This window comes from Glycine soja, chromosome 4 (assembly GCF_004193775.1).
Source record: "Glycine soja cultivar W05 chromosome 4, ASM419377v2, whole genome shotgun sequence".
In the NCBI taxonomy this organism is placed as follows: domain Eukaryota; kingdom Viridiplantae; phylum Streptophyta; class Magnoliopsida; order Fabales; family Fabaceae; genus Glycine; species Glycine soja.
Window position 1 is genome coordinate 7,157,889 of NC_041005.1, and position 10,880 is coordinate 7,168,768.

Consider the following 10,880-nt stretch of genomic DNA (forward strand, 5'->3'; position numbering starts at 1 on the left):
TAAGATATGAGAAATTATCAAAATGGGAAGGGTCTTGTTTAGAGTTGGTAAATTGGTTCATCCGATTATTGCCTGTCGGGCCATGATGAGAACCTGAGATGGGCCGGGCGGATTTTGTTTTTAGGATTCATCGATGACTCGGATTGGTCTTAATTTTTTGTTTATTTCTCGAACTAGGGTTAACTGTTTTTTTTTTTTTTCCTGAAAACTTTTTCAAATTTCTACTTTTAATTCCTGATCTAAATTTTGATCGGTCTCCACTTTTAGTCTTTGCATTTAAGTGATAAACATAACAACAACAAAAAACTATTTGTTACTTATATACAATGTCCAACGGAGTAAAAGATTAGCACCCGGAATTATAACCTCATAACGTCGTAATTCAGTGCAATGCCATATGGTAAAAAAGGTGAGTTGCAAAGGACAACTTTTTGAGAAAAGCAATATGGTACGTATAATACTTGAATACTTAGCTCAACAATTGGAATTTTTTTCTTCCCGATGTACTTATACAATAATGAGCATGAACAATGTTGGAGGAAGTGTTTTGGAGGTAGAGGGGTTAAGTTGCGAGAGAATGAAAATGATGATGATCGAGTAGGGTCGGTGTGCTATGTGGTTGTCGTCCCACGCTAAGGTTGAGGTCATGGGTTTACTGTCTACCAAATCCCAGTCCCCAATGACTTTAACTTGTGTTTGGGGATGTAGGGTAAAAGCAAAGAATGTTTAGGAACAAATGCGTTGGGCGTGATTCCATTGTTTAACAATATGTTGACACCTCTAACCACTACAACTATTACAGAATTACATGCATGCTCTCGGATCTCATGTGCTTTTAGTTTACCTCACCTCACCTCTTCTTCAGTGTGATATCCTCCCACAATGGAGTAGTATTAAATAAAACACAACCTCCTAATCTATTGTTAGTTAGTAGTAATTGATCACGTTAAGCATACTAAAGATTTTGTTAATCATTAATTATCCTCAAAGAATTACTACAATTAGGGTACTCTTAAGGCAATAATTATAGTAATTGATGAAAATTAATAGTACTACTATTTATTACTTTTTTCTTCTTTATATTAGTTTACTAGATAATACTGATTAAAAAATAATTCATATTTGGATCATCCGATTGATTTTTTCAAAAAAATGACTTATTTTTTTTATATACAATGCTTGAAGTACTATGGATCGTTTGTCCGATTTCCCCTCAACAAGAATGACTTACCCTTAAGCATTTATGTCAACATACTAAATGCTTGGAGGATTTTGAACCGTTTAGTCAACTTCTCCAAAGAGGATGATTCATACATAATTGTGACGGATGGGTTCAAATCATATGCCATAGGAAGGGTGAAGATGGCTAGGTCCACCATATTCCCATAGACTGACTTAGATATCTCAAGAAATTAGTCTTGTATCAATATATACGAGCCAAACTGTTGAGGCATGATGACAATATTACAGAGACGTTGAGTCTTCACATATTAGATGCATACAATCATGCACCATGTACCATGTACGTAAGAGACATGACTATGCTCGTATAGTGGTGTGATGCCAAAGAACCAATAAAACTAGGACATATGGATAAATTTGTTGAGGAACATCCTGCATAAATTGGGACGGGCAACATAATTCACCTCAAGTTCATGGTTAGACATACCTAGGGGAGACACTCGTGGAGGCTTGAGATAGAATTTTTTTGTTCTTCTCTCTATGTTTTCTAACGTAAATAATATTCTTATTTATATTAAAGTTATTGTGATTTGTCTGATATGATCTCATTTTTCATTACTTTCTCATGTTTGAAACTTGAAATATTTAAGAATTGAACATTTCTTATTTTATAGAAGTGTTTTAGAAAGTTATATCTTGAATGTGTTTTAGAAAAATTCTAAAAATATTATCGTACTACAATACTCTTTGTTCAAAAAGTAAGTAGGTTTACCTTAATAAATCTCATAAGAACTCTGTCAAAAAAAAATCTCATAAGAACTTATTATCGTACACTCACATATTTTTAAGGGAATGATTAGCAAATTACACCTTAATTACGTGTATTTTTTTAAAATTCAAGTCAAATGTACATTAACAATTTACTTTAAGAATTGGATATAGATAAAAATATAATAAAAAAGATGATAATTAATATTGTTTTAGTTTTAAACTAAACAGGTAAATGAAAGAATTTTTTAAAGTAAACATTTTTTTTAAAAAAAAACAAGTGAATAATTTCCTATTCAATGTTTTTGAGGTACTTAGTTGTTAAGGAGATATTGTAAAGTACTAAGATGATAACTAAGAGGATTTAATCAGTTGGTTAATGAATTGTTGCAAATTTTTTATACTTGAATTTGATTTTGAGATAAAAAAGTATAAGAGAATAAGTAAAAGAATAGTGTTAGGAAGTAAATAAGATAAGTTATTTTTTTAAAAAAAATTGCAAATGTTTTGTTTATATAAAGAAAGTGTAAAAGAACATGTGCAAATTTGAGGCGTATCTAACTATAAAAATATGAAATGGTACAGTAAGATACATTGTTATAAATTTTACATATTCTTTGAAAAAGTCGGGACTAAAAAAATTTCAAATGTTGAAACGTTGAGTTCGGAGCTTAGTGGAGGAATGAAAGTACGTTCCGTTGACGATAAGCGTGGAGAAAAAAAAAAGGTGTGTGAATATAGAAAAAAAGAGTCTTGTCAACAAATATTTTTAAGATATTAATTAAGAAATATTTATTATATGAAAACATAAAAAGATCGTAAAAAAAGTTATGAACAATATAATTTTATACATTTGAATAAGAATTATTATTTTTTAATGAATATTTGAACTACTTGATTAATATTATTTGACAGATGAGGAATGGGTAAGAGAGAGTGCGTGACAGAAAAGGAAATGAAGTGGCATGACTCGGTCCTCGAAGTTGAAGAGAATGTGTTTCACAGTATTGTAATTGTAACGGCGGCACACAGTGGAGCACACACGCCGAAAGAAGGTACACGCGTATCCTTGGGAGTGGTCCCCATGCATTCAGTGTCACTGTGAGTGTCGCACCTTAATGAAAGATGGATCTGATTTTTCTATTATTATTTTTTTAGTTGTTTCTTGTTTCTTAAAAATTATATAACTTTAAAATTGAATTCAAACACCTCGGACAGAAGCAGAAGATAGCTCTAATACCATATCAAGACATCCGAAAGGTTCCCTTAAAAATCGATTCATAAAAGAGTGGTTTATCCAACTATATAAACACTTATCATGTTCATAAATTACCCGATGTGGAATTATTCTTAACAGATTCCTCTATCTCTATTTCTCCATCCTTTCCACACACTTCAAGACTCCTATCAAATACCACTCTTAAATTATTTCTTTAATTAGATATACTCCCCATAACGTGAATTGCCTGGATTTTCGTATATTTAGAGCATATTTGGATAATTTATTTTTCTTTATATTAGAAAACTTGGTTTAAGTTGTAGTATTTTACTATTGATTTTGAATGAAATTTAACTCTAATTTCTTTTTAAATGAAGTTATTCCTACTAAAAAGAAGAAAGAAAAAATGCATTCATTCTTTATCCTATCATTTTAATTATGCCTCCCTATTTAATGCAAATCTCTATAGATGAGCTTAAAAGATTGGTAGGCCCATTGAATCCACTTGTCTTTGAGATGAAGAGTTTATTAATCTAATCACTTATGTGAATGTGAAAGGTACTTGTAAACACATCAAACGCTTAAGTCAATGTTTAAATTAGTATAGTAACAGTATGTGAAAAAAAAAGTGTATTTACTCAATGTCTTTGCATGTAATATATTTATAGAATTCATATGTGGATGAGTCACAGCTTTGAATGTGGGTGAGTTAATACTAGACCATTTGGTCATGGCAATGACGTATTCCTAATTCTAAAATGTTTTAGAGTTCTTAATGCATGATGTGAGTGGACAACAAACATTTTATGCACCAAGCATATGAATTTTTTGTGAGCTTCAAATAGCTCATCTACCAATAAGAGTTTGTACCCAATCTCTTATTCTCTGCAATAACATATATTGTTGCATTCATTGTCCTTGTCTATTCAGTTTCTACGTATGGAGTGAAGAAAATAAACCAAATGGTTAGGGAGGTAGGGGGAATATATAAACACAAAACTATATCATAGAACACCCAAATATTTGAGACTAGAAAATAATTTTTGATGAGTTGAATGGTCAATTGGGTGATATTCCCTTCGATCAACAACCTTACAAACAATTTCCTTAACCACATGAGCAACATAAATGGTTCCACTTTTGGACTTGATCTCTTATTCTTTGTAATAACATCACATTCATTGTCCAAGATTTTTTTTATCAGCATTCATCGTCCAAATTTATTCACTTTCTAGATTATCTTCATGTGCATCGACATTTTCAAAAGACAGGGCAATGCCCTCTTGATTATCCTATTATTGTCCCTTTCATTTCTTCGTCAAGATACTACTCTAGCCTTTCGTTATCAGTCATATTAGCTAGGATCCATCTCAACAAAATTGTATTGTTGATTACCAACTATTTTCAATGAACGAAATCATAGTCCCAAATATTTCATTGTTATGGAACCTTCTCAAACGTCCCCGAAGTAGCTATAATTTATAGCTACTTTCGAAGCTAGGTTTTGATCTACAGACTACAATCTATACACCATCAAGTCGTAGAGAAACCATATTATAGAAAAGAATATTCGGCACACATGTTTTTATTGGAAATTTGTGGGTTTATTTTTGCAATTAATTTATAGGGTTATAAATGTTTATTATGTGTAACATAGCAGTAGCTAATTTATATAAGCATTTTCTTGCTCAAATATTTGGGTATTCCGTGATTATGTTTAAACTTTTTTTCCTCTCTAAATTTGTTCATAGGTTCATGTTACCCAGTTAATGGATATTTGTACCATATTAATAATTACGTGATTTGTTATAACTCCTATATTGATTGTAGAGATTTTTTTTAAAAAAAAAAGAAAAAAAGAAAATAGGGACTTATTTAATTTTTTTATATAAGAACTAATTAATATAAATAACGTACTTATTATAGGACCAAAAGGTTAATTATTATCACTTACTATCCTTATTGTAAGCTTAAACCCCTTAAATAAGTCTCTCTATTTTAAAGAATTAGGACTGGACTCATTATCGAGGAATATTTTGAGTTCATCCAAAAAAAAAAACTTCCCTAACAAAAGATTTTTTTTAACATATTGTTAAATAGATAAAAAAGAGAGACTAAAAAAAACTATATAAACTTTAACTTATTTAATTTTGGGGAGTGTTGACCCAAATGGAGGTTTGGAAGTACGTTAGCTATCCTCGTGGCCAAACAAGAGGTAGGAATAGAAGAATAGGAGGACGTGGGTGAGACTGTGGGATGAGAGGTTGTGGTTATGGGAATGAGGAGGATGAGTATTTTGCACGCAGTGCCGATGAAAGCAACAATGGCCTTCACGCCTGGGTCCACATTCATCCCTTTCTCTTTGTGCTTGGGGCTTGTCGTCAATCACACGCCACACACCTCTCTCTCCTCCTCCATTCCCTAATCTAATCAAATTTCTTAATATTATAACCACATATCATCAAATTCTCATTCTTATTATATAATACTACATCACATGAAAAAGCTACAAGACATATATAATGTAACATGAATACGATGTATCTGAAATATAATAGCTAATCTATATACTTATCCTCCTCTTTCCTTCTTACCCCACACTCTCAGCTTTATTGCCATATGCATTGGTATATACTACATACTTTGCTCTAGCTCTTATCACTACTAATATTTTTTTTAGGTTGTTCCTACTAATATTATTAATAAAAACACTTGTAAACGAGAAAAATAGGGTTTGGATACTAGCGATGAGGTTGGCGTACCCCTTTGCCTTAATTTGGTGGGACATGCTCGTACTGTGTGCTTCTCTTTTAAGCTATGCTGATTAAGACTTTATTACTTTGATTGATTCCATTACCCAAATTAAAGCGATATTACTCTCTCTCTCTCTCAAAAAAAAAAAAAAAAAACTCTAAGGATAAATAACTTTTCATTGGTGCTCTATAAACTAATCCATTGCTACTATTGGAGCAGAATGTGGAAGATCTATTGAGGATAAGCTTAATTTTAGTTTGTCTTAGAATGCGGAATGTTCAAGAATCAAACTCCACTTTCACTGATCTGCCATTATACCTTCTTCTTTACCCAATTATTTTATGAGAACTAGTAATTTAATTTACCCATATGGTGGAGAAGTTTGGAAAAGAAGGAAGGTGATATCTATACACATATATGGGCCATTGCCTTTTTTATTGACTTTACAGATTCATTTTCGGCGAATAAAATTGACTTGGCGATCTTCTTTTGTGCTAAGAAAATTTTACTAGAAAAAGGAACGGCACCTTTTATATCATATATCATATCATATAATAAAACAACATGACCAGGAAAATAAAAGGTGTATTTAGGTTTGTAATTGGGGTTGTAAAGCGAGTTATAATTGGCCTCAACCAAGCTGAAAGATGCTTTATTTTGATGATCAACATACTAAAAAAATAAATTTTTCTGTTGCACGCCATTCAACCCAGAAAGACCTGTAAGAGAATCAGGTGATTAGGATTGGCCAAGTTATTCATTTACATGAAAATGAAAAAGAATGGCCTCCTAGCCAAAAAGAGTACAGCAAATAGTTAGGAAAATTATTAAAATTCATAATTTCTTCGCTAAATTTTTGCTAATAAATTAAAATTATCATTGATTATTACATGAGAGAATACATAGGAACTATAGGATGCACATAGTAGTGGAGAGTTCAAAACGGTGGGTGTTTGGTTTAACATAGACAAATTCTAAGTGAAGAATTAATTTTATAAAAAAAATTTCATTTAAAATTAATTTTATTAGTATTCATTCAAACACATATAAGTGATTTTTAATAATATTTTTTTTTGTCTAACAATTAATAAAAATATTATTAAAAACTTTTGACAAATGTTATTAAATATGAATAAGTATTATTAATATATACAAAATATTTAATAAAATATTACAAAAATATTAATAATATTTATTCATATTTAATGATATTTTTTTAAATGTTATTGAAAATTTTTAATAATACTTTTACTAAATATTAGGGGGAAAAATATTATTAAAAGTCATAGATGATATGTAACAGTGAATCTACCCTCGTAACGTCTTTGGTACATTAAAAAAAAAGACGAGTGAATAGTTTTAATTACTTTAACTTGTTAAATAATTATTTTGGTTATCATAAATTCTTACGAAAACGAAATTCTATCTAGGTTTGTCGACTGTATAACATTTTAAAAGTTATGGAGTACTTAGTTTCATGAACCTAACTGAAATGACCGATTGTTGTGGGTCTACAAAAGAAATTATCAGTGGACCTAAATATTATTTATATAGCAATAATATCGTTAATTGAGTTAATAATCACAGAGAAACTCAAGCTGCGTGTCGTTCATTTATTTGATATCATGTAATTATTGGGCAATATTCATGTTGAGCAGCAATTATCAAAATGTCAGACATTAGTTACAATTAGAGACTCAAATTGTTTGGTAAGAGCGTGTTGACCAATCCATTTACGATTTTACGCTAAATTTTCCTGAGGAAACCCTTCTTTTTTTTAAAAAAATATTTTCATTTTCTCAAAACTATAATGTCTTTCTTTTCTTTCTTTTTTTTTTTACTAAAAATTCAATTTTATCAAATTCGAGTTCAACAAGTATGATCAATATAATCAACTAGTTAGGATAAGATGTGGGAATATTATTTCCCATGGGATTCCCCTATAGTTCCTTTGTTTTCTTTTGGGGCAATAACCTTCTTTTTACATGCACAAAAATATTAATCTAATTAAAATATTTCCTCAGATATATTCTAAAATTGTAAATATATAATTATATAAAGTGCCTCATGTATGTACCCAAAAAAAAAGTGACATATGTGATAAATAAGGACTGTGATATATTAACTTAATATCAGCGTAACTCTTTTGCATTATTTAATTAATATATTTTTTTGAATAATTTTATCTTAAAACGATAAAAATCAATGTTGAATCAAATAGTTATAGGTTAAATTAGTATTTTGATTTTTAATTTATTATTTAGGTTTAATTTAATCATTTAATTTTTTTGGTTCAATTTGATTTTCTAATATTTTAAATTGACTTATATAATCCTTTTGTTTAAATTATACTTTGTGGTATTTTAAAATTATCACTAAATAATTTTATATTGATACAAAATGTATATTTTTTAAAAAATGGATCCATTATAAAAATTGGAGGATCAAATTATATTAAAAAAATTATAGGATTAAATAACTATATCACTATAACAGACTACAAAATATTAAACTTTTAATTAAAATTTTTGTTAAGCAATTAAAAGATAAATATATATATGTATCCAACTGATATGAGAATGAGATTAAAATTACTACCCACATAGACATGGAGAAAATATGAGTATTATAAATACGAATATAAAGACGAATCCTATATGATGTTATCCAAACTGTATCCATTACCATCCCTAGACTTGAGTACCTAGTATATATGAGATTATAAGTTTTAATCTTAGTATCAGCATTATACACACAAAAAAGTGTTTATCAAAATCAAATCAATGTAATATACATTTTTGAAATATACGAGAACAATACCATTTGATTATTTTCTTCATTTTATTTAATTTATACAAAAATTGTTATGAATAATCTAAATAATATATAATTTTTTTGAAAGAAGATAATATATAATTCTAATTCTAATTCAATAGCTATATAAATAAATAAAAAATTATATACAGTCATTTTTTTTTTGGCTTTACCGGAGGTAAATGTCAATATACAAGGTTATTAATAATGTAAAAGCAAATACAACTTACATTACTGTAAGTTTATCTCTCCTCGATTTTTTTTAACTCACCAATAAAGTCTGACAAGTGATAAAATTAATTGATAGGTAATTAAATTTTAAGGATGTTAAGGTTCAATTTCTAATTAATTGGATATACGAAAAGAGATTTATTAAGAAAGACATAATCTATTTGGTAATCTTTACATTTTATAAAAGATTAATCTTGTATTATTTACAAGAGAATATCCTTATTTTACAAAAAACAATTTTCAATTCAAAATTGTGATATAGGAATTAATAAATAGTCATGTAAGTGCACACGCAAAGTATATATAAAATTCTACATTGGCAGCATAGAATATTTTACATTAGCTACTCAAATAAATATTTAAAAATGCATAATATTATGTAGGTGATATTAGAATCATACAGATCGAATACGCATATTTCAAAATGCAATTTCGCATATATCCAATATTCTCTTTGTTGAGTTTGTCTACACCTGTATACTTCACAGTTCACACAAACAAATTTAATAAAAAAATTCAGAAAAAATACAATTGTATATAAAACCGTGTATGGCGTGGGAACATAACTAGATATTACTATTACTTTTCCAGCTGAAGTATGTCTAAATTTAGTTTATTATCTTATTAATTATGTATTTTCTTGGATCACTAATTTCATCTTTAAGTGCTATGGTCTACGATTACAAGCGTATGGCCCGGGATTCGCGTTTCTCTTTAGTCTTAACTTCCATGGATGTAGAAATGAGAGATTTGAAATTGAAATAAATACATGAAATAAACAACCGCTTTAGACTTTAGCATAATTATTTTGACCAAGATGATCCTAAAATCAGGATACGTAGGGCAGCAATGTCGACCAACATATAGGAAAATAAAGTAGTCGACAAAATATTTTGTATATTCCACTACTTAAATAGGGTTATTTTTTTTCCCTATAAAGACCCCTATTGATCAGTTCGCGTATAATAATGAAAATAAAAGAGGATTATTTTTTTCCTCTCCCTATGCTGCCAATGTAGAATGCTGTATATACTTTGCATGTGTATTTACATGACTTTCCCATGGCGATAAATATAACCTGCGTTTTACATATTTATGACATGGTCAGATTCGAATTCCCACCCCCTGTTCGTAGTGACTGGGAGTCAAAAACTAAGAAGTGAATTAATACATTCTACTCATCTTATGGTTAGATCCAATTTCTTTAAATTTCTGTAAAAAACTTATATTTTTATATGAAAATATAATATAATAATTTAACTATGTATTAGAAAAAAATTGTATATTAATTATTAAAATTTGGATTTGCTTTTATTGGCAAAATATCAACTTAATTAATAAAAATAAACTGTTAATTTAGATATTATAATTTTTTTGGATAATTTAAAAGGGGAAAATCCCAAAAACAACTGTAGATTTACACTAACACGGTTTTAAACACCAGATAGAAAAAAATCTTACTACATCATATAATTTGTATATATTAAATTGTCAGCATAAACTATTTGTATTAAATAATGATTAAAATAATGAAAAACGTGTTTTTCTTTTTATTAGTAGATGACATTTTTTGTGATATACTCTAGCTTTTATTTATTTTCGATAATCTCTCCTCTTTCGTAGTATTTTCTAAATCTGCCGGTGGACAATTGGTTAATTTGATGTAGGAAGAAAAGAATTTGTCTATATATATATATAAACTGTATGCAGATATGGGTGAACTGGTGTTATTTGAAATTAAACCTAGCTAGCTCGTCCGCATGCAAAAAACCCTAATTATGTTGTCTCAGTGATGCGCATACAAGTCCATCAACTCTCAAATATCATATTGAGGCGACACAGACATAATTATGGAGTCAAGAAAAATGATGAGCTCGTTTCTATATATAAAACCATCTATGAATCAATGAAT